This window comes from Siphateles boraxobius, unplaced genomic scaffold (genome assembly GCF_051911475.1).
Source record: "Siphateles boraxobius isolate OS27281-9 unplaced genomic scaffold, OSU_SipBor_1 135, whole genome shotgun sequence".
In the NCBI taxonomy this organism is placed as follows: Eukaryota; Metazoa; Chordata; class Actinopteri; order Cypriniformes; family Leuciscidae; genus Siphateles; species Siphateles boraxobius.
The window spans coordinates 448,818-461,609 of NW_027508739.1; the positions used below are offsets into that span (position 1 = coordinate 448,818).

Genomic DNA, 12,792 nt, shown 5'->3' on the forward strand with positions numbered 1-12,792 from the left:
ATCCTTGATTAGTTTACTGGGTTTCGTTGCTAGAGAACAACATTCTTGCCCGCCAGCCAGTACTTGTGACGTCACGTGCAAAGTATGAATAACCTACAAGTTTTTTATAATAAATATATGTTTATTTATAATTAATTTATGTGGAGTACTGTGCAGCTATTAATCTAACGTTTTTTTACGTTAGAAACTTACATTAGGAACTCTTGGGGGTCCTGAGAGGAGAGAAAGCAAAGGATAAGAAGGTTAAACTCCCTTACCTGCCAATGATCTCCCCTGAAATCTGGATGGCGAGTTTCAATGCATCTCTTCACTGAAGACAAGAGCTTCTCGTCATTGCCTTTCAGCCCGGTCATATGCAGGGCATTAAGCGCCCTTGAATGAATGGCTTTAGTTTTGCTGCGTCAAAACTGTATTTTCCCATGAATCACTGCATAAATTCAGTCTTGGTACCTGAGCATGGCGCTTCCCTCATTCCACCGCTCCCTCAGGGAAAGGACGTCGTTCCCGAAGGGGGACGCGGTGAGAAGCAATGCAACATCAAGTTCATGTAGCACTTGTTTCTTAAATTGGGAAAACTTTGACAGGAGGTCTCCAGTTAAAGGACATCTGTAAAAAGCACTTCAGATCTGACTATATGTGTTCAAGCTTTAACTAGTAGAGGACATCCCAACATTTTCCCCGAGTGCTTGATTTCATCCGGCGATGCTGTCGACACAACATCAGCCAGCTCTACATCTCTGTGTGGCTCCCGCTGCTCGACCTCGATCTGCTCCTGCTGTGGACTGCACTGGATGAGACACAGTATTTTAGTCTGAGACAAACCGTTGGACTGCACTATCATACTGGCCAACACACAGAGAACGCTGGGAAAACATAAGGAACATGTTAAATAATCTGGAAGAAATCCTGCATCTGAAAGGTAGAACTCATCCATTCACTTGAGCTTTTTCTTTTTATCATTGTCATCTCCACTGCTATCTGCTGAATATCATACATAAAATAAGAAAACACTTCAGTACATATTCAATGCTTAAAAATCTTTCAAATGAAATGTTTGCATAGCAAATGTCTTCTTGATGATTTCTTTTAGAGTAATTCAAATGATTGGCCAGCAGAGGGCAGATGTTTGTTTGATGAACTGACACGCACCTGAGCTGCAGGACAGTGAAAACTCTTCTGGAACTTCCAGTCGATCCTTGATTTTTCGCATTGAGGATCTGATGACATAGAATGAGGCATTTATATAGTGCTTTCATATGTACTACTGTACACCCAAAACGCTTTACAATCCAGTCAGGGGATCTCTCCTGAACCAACACCAGTTTGCAGCATCCACTTGGATGATGCGACTGCAGTCACAGTAAAATGGTGCCAGTGCGCTCACCACACACCAGCTGTAGGTGGAGAGAGTGATAGAGCCATTTCAATGGATGGTGATTATTAGGAGGCCATGATTGGCAAGGGTCATTGGATGGAATTTGGCCAGGACACCGGGGTTACACCCCTAGACTTTACGAGAAGTGCCATGGGATTTTTAATGACCACAGAGAGTCAGGACCTCGGTTTTACGTCTCATCCAAAGGACAGTGCTCTTTGACAGTATAGTGTCCCCATCACTTTACTGGGGTGTTAGGACCCACACAGACCACAGGGTGAACGACCCCTACTGGCCTCATTAACACAACCTGGTTTTCCAAGGAGTCTCCCATCCAGGTTCAGCCCTGCTAAGCTTCAGTGGGCAACCACTCTTGGGCTACAGGGTGATACGGCTGCTGGTCAAAGTGCATGACCAGAAGTACCATCACTCAGTAGAGAGAAATAAAATGACCAGAAGTTATAAACTAGCGGATGTTGAGTTATTCTGCAGGGTACTGACTAATTAACTAAGTTTCATACCTCTGAGACTGTAGTGCCGGCACATTCGCTGCATGAGCATTCAAATGAAGATGTCTGGAGAAAGCAAACGACACAGACATCAACCAATCAGAAACCACATCCTCCTGCTGATATGATGTAATCGGTGCTGTCTCTGGCTTTAAAGTATTGCTGCAGGCTGTCTATGAGGCTTCTCCGAGGGCTGATGACCAGATCATCAACGTCACATTAATGAATCTGAGAGTCTGAAACGAGCACAGGTGTGGATGTGAGATTATACCTGTCACAGGTGCGCAGGCGTTTGAACTGGAACTCCATATTGACTTCTGGGAAGGTGTATTTAGGCCAGAAATTTGCCCTTTTCCTTCAGATGGGACAGACAAACCATCAGGAACTCATGGGCGTCCTGAGAGGAGAGAAAGCAAAGGATAACAAGGTTAAACTCCCTTACCTGCCAATGATCTCCCCTGAAATCTGGAGAGGCGAGTTTCAATGCATCTCTTCACTGTAGACAAGAGCTTCTCGTCATTGCCTTTCAGCCCTGTCATATGCAGGTCATTAATTCTGTATAAATATAATTCTATATTTATATAGAATGGCTTTAGTTTTGCTGCATCAAAATTGTAATTTTCCCATGTATCACTGCATAAATTCAGTGTTGGTACCTGAGCATGGCGCTTCCCTCATTCCGCCGCTCCTGCTGGGAAAGGACGTCGTTCCCGAAGGGGGACGCGGTGAGGAGCAATGCAACATCAAGTTCATGTAGCATTTGTTTCTTAAATCGGGAAAACTTTGACAGGAGGTCTTCAGTTAGAGGACATCTGTAAAAAGCACTTCAGATCTGACTATATGTGTTCAAGCTTTAACTAGTAGAGGACATCCCAACATTTTCCCCAAGTGCTTGATTTCATCCGGCGACGCTGTTGACACAACATCAGCCAGATCTACATCTCTGTGTGGCTCCCGCTGCTCGACCTCGATCTGCTCCTGCTGTGGACTGCACTGGATGAGCCACAGTATTTCAGTCTGAGACAAACCATTCAGGAAAACATCAAGAACATGTTAAATAATCTGGAGGAAATCCTGCATCTGAAAGGAAGGACTCATACATTGACTTGTTAGTCTTTGTAAAATCTCCAGTGCTATAAAATTACTCTTTAACTTTTAAGGTAAAGATGTAACTTTTTCACATTTTTATTTTATTTAATTGTGTTTCAGTTTCATTTGTTCAGACTTTGCACTGAATCAGTTTGTTCTCTTACAGGATCATCTTTTACTCCAAGGTTCCTTTGTAAATATCCTGATGGATATATATTTCAGTCGATGTCATGGAAACACAGATCAAATAATGGAGAATATCTTGCAGATCCCAGTAAGGCATCCCAGCTATAGAAATGATTCCTATGACCTAACAATTAATGGTCTGAAAGAGACAGATGCTGGCACATATTACATGAGCTTTACTTACAGTAAAGAAAACACTAACTCAAGTACTCAAACAGAATTCATTGTACATGTCACAGGTAAATATACCTCAATTAGCTACTTTCACTTGATTTGAATCTTATTTCCATTCTATATAGAGGGTGAATAAAGATTATAGAGACAGACGTGTGTTTTATTTGATCTTCAGGTGACTGTCGACTTTGAGTGTGTGACTGAAGGTCAGAGGTCACACTGACCACACGCTCCTTCATCTGGTGGAAGAACGAGAGGCGTTTGGGATCTGCATCAGTCCTGTGATGTGCTGCATGTTTCAGCTGTGAGCCGCGAGGATTCAGCGCTTTCAAACGTTCCTCTTGGCCGAGACGCTCCTCAGTGTCAACCGTGAGTGAGTCCTCATGAGAAACTCTTGATCAGTGTCGTGTGTGAATGTGAAACTGATCGATTATTTACAGCTCTAGATCTGAATGCGACAGAGAGAATCATAATGCTGTCGTCGCTCCTGACTCTCATTGCTCTGCTGTTGATTTGTGCTGCTCTGTGGATGATGTGAGTCTCTGATCAGGTGACTCTTTGCATTTAGTAAAAGGTTTTATCCAAAGCTTCATGTCATCATGTTTATGTTCTTTGAATTTCTAAACAGAAGGAAAAAACGACAATCCCTTAAAGGGGTGGTTTACTGCTTTTTTTTTTGCATGATTGTGTTTATGGGGTGCAATAACATGTCTAAGTGTGTTTTTTTTTTTTTAAAAGCCTTATTTTTCATAAATTTCACCTTTATTCTAAGCCGCTTTCTCCTCTGTCATTTGAACGACCAGTTGACTTCCTAATTCTATGAAACCCCTCCCTCAGAAACAGGCAATGGGCTCAGATTGGTTAGTTGGCCCGGTGTGTTGTAATTGGCTAAACTGTGTAGTGCACGTAGTCCGGAAACTCACGCCCATTACCTTTACAGGCGAAAGCTGCATGTGCTCCGGTCAAATGTAAATAGTGTCAATAGCCTACTGCCGTATCAGTTTGAGCCAGAATCAGACCCAGAAAGAGGCAATGAAGAGAGTCAAGCAGAACCTCCCCACGGCTCTTACAAAACGTTTCTGAATGGTACATTTTATTATTATTATTCTATTCTATTATTTTCTTTTGTATTCTACTATTATTATATAAGAATTTCGATACGCTTCTGACTTGAAAATGCTACTGCTGCTTATAGCTTTTTAAATACGGTTTTCTACTGATTAAACATTTCTGAATAAATGACAGAGTAATACCGTTTTTTTAAGTTATTGTTTTATCGATATAATGAACAACCGTTTATCTATTCACAAAACTTAGTTTACTCAGTGTGTCGTTTTCTTTAGGTGTACACGTTTGTCTTACACACACAAAATAGCATCGAACTAACTGGCTACTATAAACAAACAGCGTTGGCATCGGTTTACGTTCTTGATCAAATAAAAAAATTACGTCATAAAGTATACATGGAAAATACATTTACAAAATTAGTACATAATTACAAATTCAGGTCCAAAATGTTTGTACTCGTTTGTCATAGACACACGAAATAGCATAAGTGGCTACTAAAGCCAGCGCTGGCATTTGTTTATGTCCTTGATAAAACTAAAACATTACGTCTGAAATTATACATGCAAATACATTTAAAATTATTAAGTCTTACTTACAGGTTGTGGCCCAACAACTGTTGCCTCTGGTTTTACAGTTGGAACTGCTTCATGTTTTAGTAACAGTTTGTTGTTGAATCCGGCATTGAATATGTGGAGATTCTGGAAGCTGTCTTCCGTAAAATGCGCAGCACAGGGAGCTAAATTACGATTGTAATTTTCAGGAACATAATCAAACATAAATTGTAGCCATTGTTGACGAACTACAGCGTCCGTAGGAAGCCCGAACACAGAAGACCTGACAGCTGGGTGAAAATAACACACTTTCGACGGCATGGCTACTGCTCTCCACTATAACTCTCCCGCTTCGACAAAGCAGCAGAAATAGGGCCATGCCCCCTTTTTTGAATATTCCGGAGGGAGGGTTGGTTATGGGTTAGTTACGTATAAAACCCGGGAGTATCTCGTTGTAGTCCCATTCGAGTCGTTTTTGTAGGCATTAAACTTCCTGATTTTTAAAAGACGATATCTCTGCTTACGTTGAACTTTCAGTGCAGCAACTTTGCAGATACTGTTCATGCACCAACAGCAACATTACACACTATTTAAAATGAAAAAGGTGAAATCGCAATACACCACCCCTTTAAAAGACCTGAAGAAAAAGAGCACAGCAAACAGGTACCTAACAAAAAAAATATTTGACAATAAAGGGGATGTTCATACAATAAACAATATTTGCCCCCTTTAATCAATTTTTCCATTTAATTTTTTTACCTTTGTAATACCTTTAAAAAATAAATAATTCATTAAATAAAACAATGTTCAATAAATAGGCAATGTTAAAAATCGTTTAATATTAATACAAATATTGTATTAAAATCGCCAGTAGGTGGCGGTAATTCATTGTCTTTATGTGTGTCATTGAGTCATTCATTGAATCTCACGATTCGTTCAAAGCCACAGATTTCGTTGGAAAATAGAGCAATAAGCCTGACTATACTGTTTTAAATGTAGTAAATCACTTAATGTTACCCTTTTGTTTTGTTTTTTAACTGTTGTATAAAATCAATGTCACATTTGAAATCGTGTGGATATTCGGGAAACATTGCATCAACATTAAAAACACTGCTGGATATCAGCCTGCATTTTTTCGCACAAACAGCGCAAGCGGCTCGTGACAGAACATAGACCGACTGAATGACACTTCAATTTAAGTTCAAAATCTCAAATGAAGATTGCTGAACTCCAGCTTGTCTGTGTTTTCAGATCATCCGCGCTTCTTGAGCAGTGTAGAGAGAGAGCGCGCATGGTTGCCAGCTATTATTGAAAAGACCGGGTAGAAAACAAGTTCTTTTAACAGAAAAGCTCTGATTTGGGGGTTAAATTATTGAATTCTGGCATTTGTGGCCACAGCGGATTAAACTGAAACTTTCCTATTTCAGACGACAAACTACGCTTGGCTAACGTTACTATCTTGTTCTGTAACTCACTTGCCTAGTAACCATAGTAACGGTGCGCACGCTTTCGCGCTTTCTACTATGACGTGGAGTGCGAGGTGCACTCAACGTTGCATGAATCTTTAGTAACAGTTAATTTTGCTATGGTGAACTTAATCCTAGTAAATCCTAGTAATAAAAAAATATATAATACTTTTGTAACGAAATCCAAGACTTTGTATACCAAATTCAAGGCTTGTAAGGCCTTAATTAGAGATTATTTTTCAATGCTTTTAAGATCCCGCAGGTACCCTGGTTAATGTGTCTTGTCCCCTCACAATGACAGTAAACTAATTATTAGCCTAGGTTACATTACATGAGTCACGTCACATAGTGGTCTATTTTCAGTTCAAAATGGCGAAAATAGACAAAAGTTTATTAGTTTGCCTGATTATTTTTGTGATTCGTTTCACATTTATGACCTAAAAAAAACTGTCAAATAGGAAATGTTTAGTTTAGCAACTTGCATCTTCTCGCACTTGACCGAACGTAAACTGAAGCGCGTCGAGTCGCTCCTGTCTATGAGTCGCTCTACTAAAATTCGAGCTGCGAACATAAAGCCCGCCTACTTTGATTTGATTGGTCATCTCAAATATTCTGACATTGACGAGCAGTGACAGACCAATGAGGCTCAGATGAACACACACACACACACCCTGTTTTCTGTTTGTTCTGACGTGCTTGGCGTCGCTGTGGAAGAACGCGCTGATTACAAGACTGAAGCGAACACGGAGGCTTATCACATATTTAAAGATTGAAATGGAGAAAACAGGACAGGGTAACTCGGCGGATATCGCTCATATAATTTTTTTTGACGACGTAGTTAAGGCGGCAGGCGTGTGTTGCTTAGGCGGCCGCCTTAGTAACAAAGTGCTGCGGGAAACCCTGGTTGTGAAAACGTTATTTCTGAACGTTCAAAACGTCCAGTTTTTAAACATTCAAATGTTTTTGGGTTATGCGAACGTTAACGGAACATTCCATTCATACTCAACGTTCCATTTGAATGTTCTCTGAACGTTCTGAAACAAGTGACATTTAAACAAACATTAGACGAACTAAAATGTTAAAGAATTTTTTTTCATAAACGGTGTAAATAACGTTTTTGTGCTTACATTGAGAACATTATTAAAGACTAGAAAACCTTTAACACTTGTTCTATTAACGTTATGCGCATAACATTTGAACCACAATGTTATAATGTAATATAATGTTAACCAAAGTTCTGAGAACGTTCCCTGTTAGCTGGGTAATCTTAACCACAACCAAGTTTTTAATAGACTGATGTGTAAAACTAGTTTCAAACATGAACCTTTGATGTGTCTTTTCTCCAGAATTACACCGTGAATGAAAATGACCAAACACCAGTCATGGCTTTTGACCTGGAGGATTGGCGAGATGGATCTGAGAAGACTATTGTTCTGTTTCATGCTTTCAAGAGTGTCACATGACAGTGCTGCCCACTAGTGAACAACACAACAACAACAATAGGAGCCTATTATTGAGGTACATACAGTACAGTAGACAGGATTCATATTTATTCACACCACACTGTTTTTTTTAATGATCTCAAAGCTTTGGTCTTTTTAAGTATCAGTTCTGTTTTTTTTAGGTTGTCGGTTTTGATTCAAAGACTGATTTTACAGCTTTATCTCTATAGTAGCTTATGATTTGTGAATTCAGATACTGTTTGACAGTCGGTCACAAAATCACCCAGTTTACCTAAATTTACCCTGATAACAGTGAAAGTCATTCATATTGGAGACAGTATGTAAAATTGTCTTTCAGCTCTCATACAGAAACATGCTATAAGTTTAAAGGTTGGTTACAAACTTTATTTCATCCTACAGTCATATAAAACTATTTGGCCTTCCATTGAGGAATGCAGTAAATTAAGATTAGATGATCATCTACAATTGAATCATTTACAATTGTTCTGCACATTATTTCATATCCCTCTCCAAACCATAAAACGCTCAGCTGTTTCTTAACCAGAAATAACATTATGAGTCGTGCTACTTCTGATTACAGATCATAAGAACAAACATGGCTGGCTCATATGTTTCAATATCTGTAACAGAGGTTCTATTTTGTCTTAGTTTTCTTTGTGTTCAGTTTCTGTTTGCCTTTATTTTTTTGACCTAGTTTGACAGTGTGTGTCTATGATTAATCCCATTCACCTGTTAATCGTTAATTATCTCGTTAGCTCCTTTGTTTACTCAGTGTATTTTATCCCCTGTGTTTGGTCCTGTTTAAGGTGGCCAAACACTGTGCTATGTCTGTGCGATTTCAGCAAGGTTACCTACTCACACTGAACGAGTAAATCGCATGCGATGTAAAGCCAAAGCTCAGGATTTATGTGCTCACAATATACGGTCCGAACGTCGAGCTGCGACTTGACACGAGGAGCGACCAAAATTTCTGACATGCCAGAAATACATCCGACCATTCGATTGCCGATCGGGAGAGGTGCAACCAGCATATGACAATATCCAGTCTGATATCTAGGAAAACTTGATATGAAAAAATTATAAGCTTTATTATGAGACTGTTCGCAAATACGTGTACATTACTTTTAACAAAGGCCATATTGAGCAGATCAAACTTGCCAATATCGCTAGAAAAGATTTGGATACCTTGTATATTAATAGATGAGCAGAAACAATGTATTTCATGAACAATCAGAACTTTTCTTTTGGGTTATGAATCATATATGTATATATATATCTCATTAAAACCAGAACACTCTGGGTATTTTTTTCTTCTTTAAATGCTTTATTTTGATGTGTAATGCTCAGTACATTGATAGTCATACAGTTTTCAATCGGACAGCATTAAATAAAAAAGAAATTAAACGTAAACATACAATAGATTATTTTCTCTAAAGAATACAGAATCTGTTCATTGAAATACTTTGTTCGCGTACAGTACAACGATGGTGACTGCTGCGTAGGTTGCGAGGCCGATACCGAGAGCGACATTGTTCAGGACCAACGCCGTTCTGGAGGATGTGATTGCTAAATCTTGCCGTCCAGCTATGTTATTATTTCGAGTCTGTGAAAACAATCAATTATTTAAATTTTTTTTTTAGTTAATACATGTTTTTCTTTCGTACTAAAAATCTGCATTTTTCCTTCTGTAATTTCATCATTGCTTTTGATGCCTCCAAATGCAAATTAAAATTTCAAAGTTGTGGCGATCAAATACTCTTGAAGTGAGAGCGAATACTTACAGCGGCTGAGTGGACGACTGCAGCGATTCCCAGTGGGAAACAGCAGAACAGCAAAGTAAAGATGGAGTAGCACAAGTAATCCGACATATGAACGGGCGCTGGTGAGGTCATGAACATAGTGGGCTGAATCGTGACCCCAGTGTGACATGCGTACGGTCTTTGTGGATATGCAAACATGCCTGGATATGGCTGTTGTTGGGCAAACGGTCCCTGAAGGCCACCAGGAGCTGCGTACGGCTGGCTGGGATATCCAGAAGGGTTAGGATAGGATGATGGGCACGGGTATCCGGCACTAGGGTGTTCCTGGTATGGTGGCGGTGCATGCGGACCCGTCCATGGCTTCTGCGATGGATTCTGCTCATCTGGTTCGCCACTGAATGACGGGTTTATTCCCCCAATTGTTGGTCCTTGATTGTACATTTCTTCTCTTGTACGCGTGATCTCTTTGGTTTTGTGCTTCTCGCTCGTGAATCTGCCGTCAGTCTTGTGTTGTCATGAACCTTGTCCTCAGGTGGTGACGTGCAAATTTATGGGACTCTAATGGGAGGTGGTTTACAGCTTGATAGGGAAGGTTCAGTGGAGATTCAGTGTAATAATTGCCTAAACTTGAACATTACACCCAATACTGTGTTTCTTAACTGGTTGATCACGCTTAAAAATGCGTTTTAACCATGAAGTCTAAAGTGCAATTAAATCATAAAAAGAATTCAACTTTAATCATGATTAGTTAGTATTGCAAAACATGCATCTTTAATAAAAGGTTTAAATAAGTTTCACATTATGAGCTGTGCTACTTATGATTACAGATCATAGGCACAAACATGACTCATTTGTTTACATGTCCAGTCAGATACCTTGGAAAACTTTATATGAAGAAATGTATGAGCTTTACTACATAAGACTGTTTGCACATTAATGCATGTATTACTGTTACGTCTTCCCCTTCAGTCTAGGGGTAAATAGGGAACGACGAACAATACATGTGTGATGAGACCTTGAGGATCTTCAACTCTCCTGCCCCAGACGATTTAGCGCTCGTCATACTCTTTGTTGTTGGGTTACAATGTGTGTGTCATAACGTTCAGTTGAGTTGATGACATTAATGATAAGTTAAAAGTTGTTGGTAACGTTGGGTGGAGGATACCTATATCTTTTCTCCTCTTTAATAGATGGTTAGGGAGTGAGGGAAGGTATATTTTTTTTTATTTTTTTTATTTTATGAATGGGTAGTTATAGTTAATGTTATAACCATAAAGTAGAGGTATTTTTGTTTTCTTTTGTTTGGGTCCTAATAATATATACAGTATTATTTTGGGTCCAATAAAACCAGAAAACTCGAAGTCATTTTTCTACATACAAATACTTTATTTTGATGTGTAATTTAAAAGAATGAAAGAAACTTGCACTAAATTAAATCTAGTTTCATAAGTGCTCAGTGCATTGATGATAATACAGTGCTCAGTCTAAAAAAATTAATAAAACAAACATACATTAAATTATTTCCTGAAAAGGTCTTGATAAAACTTATAATTTCTTATGCAAAATCATGAATAGCAGAATTTTTAGCAGAATACAGCATGTGTTCATTTAATTATGCCATACGCCCACAGTACGAAGAGGGTGGTCACTGTGTAGATTGTGAGGCCAAAACCGAGAGCGACATTGTTCAGGGTAAACGCCGTTCTGGAGGATCTGATCGCTAGATCTTGTCGTCCAGCCATGTTAGCATCTCGAGTCTATGAAAACAAACACAAAAAAGAAACGGTTAAAATAAAAAACTGTCAATACATGTGTCACAGACAAACAGAAGGAACACGGGTATCATTGAGCAGGAACTTTATTAAAAAGGTAGAAGATCGAATTAACGGCAGACTATCAGGTAAGTAAGTAACTTGGGAGAGTTTGCAGACAGTCACAGATCTTTCCATCATCTGCAGGTTATGATGACGCACACGGATCATTAAATCATTAGACATTGAATAATGCTGTTGATGCCTCCAAATGTAAATCCAAAGTTCAAAGTTATCCAGAGCTATAGACCTAATTATGCTGTAATCGCTGTTGTAAAAGGAGAATCCAGTGGCTGTCAGGTGAGACGATTATGACATCTTTTCACAGGAACTGGTAAGTTTCAGTTGCAATATGACCGTCTGGTTTCCCAGCATTCAGTTAGTAGACAGTCCCAAAATGTATTTAGAGTTAATGCAAAAATCACTGCATCACAACATGTTCACAATGAAATCAACTCAATGAAACCTTTTATCATCACATTTCTATATATATATATATATATATATTAGTATTGTATTATAAGCTCAGTACATTTTATTTGTAATTATATGACATGTTCGATAAAATCTTTTATCATCAAATGTAACATCTATGGGTAATTTTATGAAACATTCAGAAAATGTTATTTTCAGTTTTTAATACATTTCTATTTTAAACATTTTATCAGACAAATAAAGTATTTCTGAGTTACAAACAAAGATAATAAATATACTAACAAAAAAATGTATTGGATCAAATGCATGTTGTCAATTAAAGCATATTTTCATTATTTCAAACATAGGTAATTCATTATGAAGCAATTAATTACTCTTGAAATGAGAGCGAATTCTTACAGAGGCAGAGAAGATGACGGCAGCGAATCCAAGGGGGAAACAGCAGAACAGCAGAGTAAAGATGGAGTAGCACAAGTAATCCGATATATAAACGGGTGCTCGTGTTGTCATAAACACACTGGGCTGAACCGTGACCCCAGTGTGACCAGCATTCGATCTTTGTGGATATATAGACATGCTTTGAAATTGCTGTTGTTGGGCATGCGGTCCCTGAGGGCCACCTTGAGCTGCGTACGGCTGGCTGGGATATCCAGAAGTGTTGGGATAGGAACCTGGTGGTGCAGGCGGACCGATCCAGGACGCTTGCGATGGATCCTGCTCATCTGGGGCCTCATGTATCAACACTGCGTACGCACAAAAACACGGCGTACGTCAGCTTTCACGTTCACGGCCAGATGTACTAACAGTGAAATTAACGCGAGAATGTGCGTTCCTCCACGCCGATCTCATGTCTGGCGTACGTACATTTCTCATAGTTTTTGTCCGTTGGCGACTCATAGAGGCAA

At 39.2% G+C, this 12,792-nt stretch overlaps 1 long non-coding RNA gene across 1 annotated transcript; it reads left to right on the forward strand.

Moving 5' to 3' along the window:
* The first annotated feature begins 1,090 nt into the window (after nucleotides 1-1,090).
* Nucleotides 1,091-3,986, forward strand: LOC143737996 (uncharacterized). The gene is made up of 5 exons (XR_013203799.1): nucleotides 1,091-3,044; nucleotides 3,140-3,398; nucleotides 3,509-3,702; nucleotides 3,774-3,867; nucleotides 3,962-3,986. It is a non-coding gene; the product is annotated as an uncharacterized LOC143737996 (long non-coding RNA).
* Nucleotides 3,987-12,792: the final 8,806 nt, after the last annotated feature.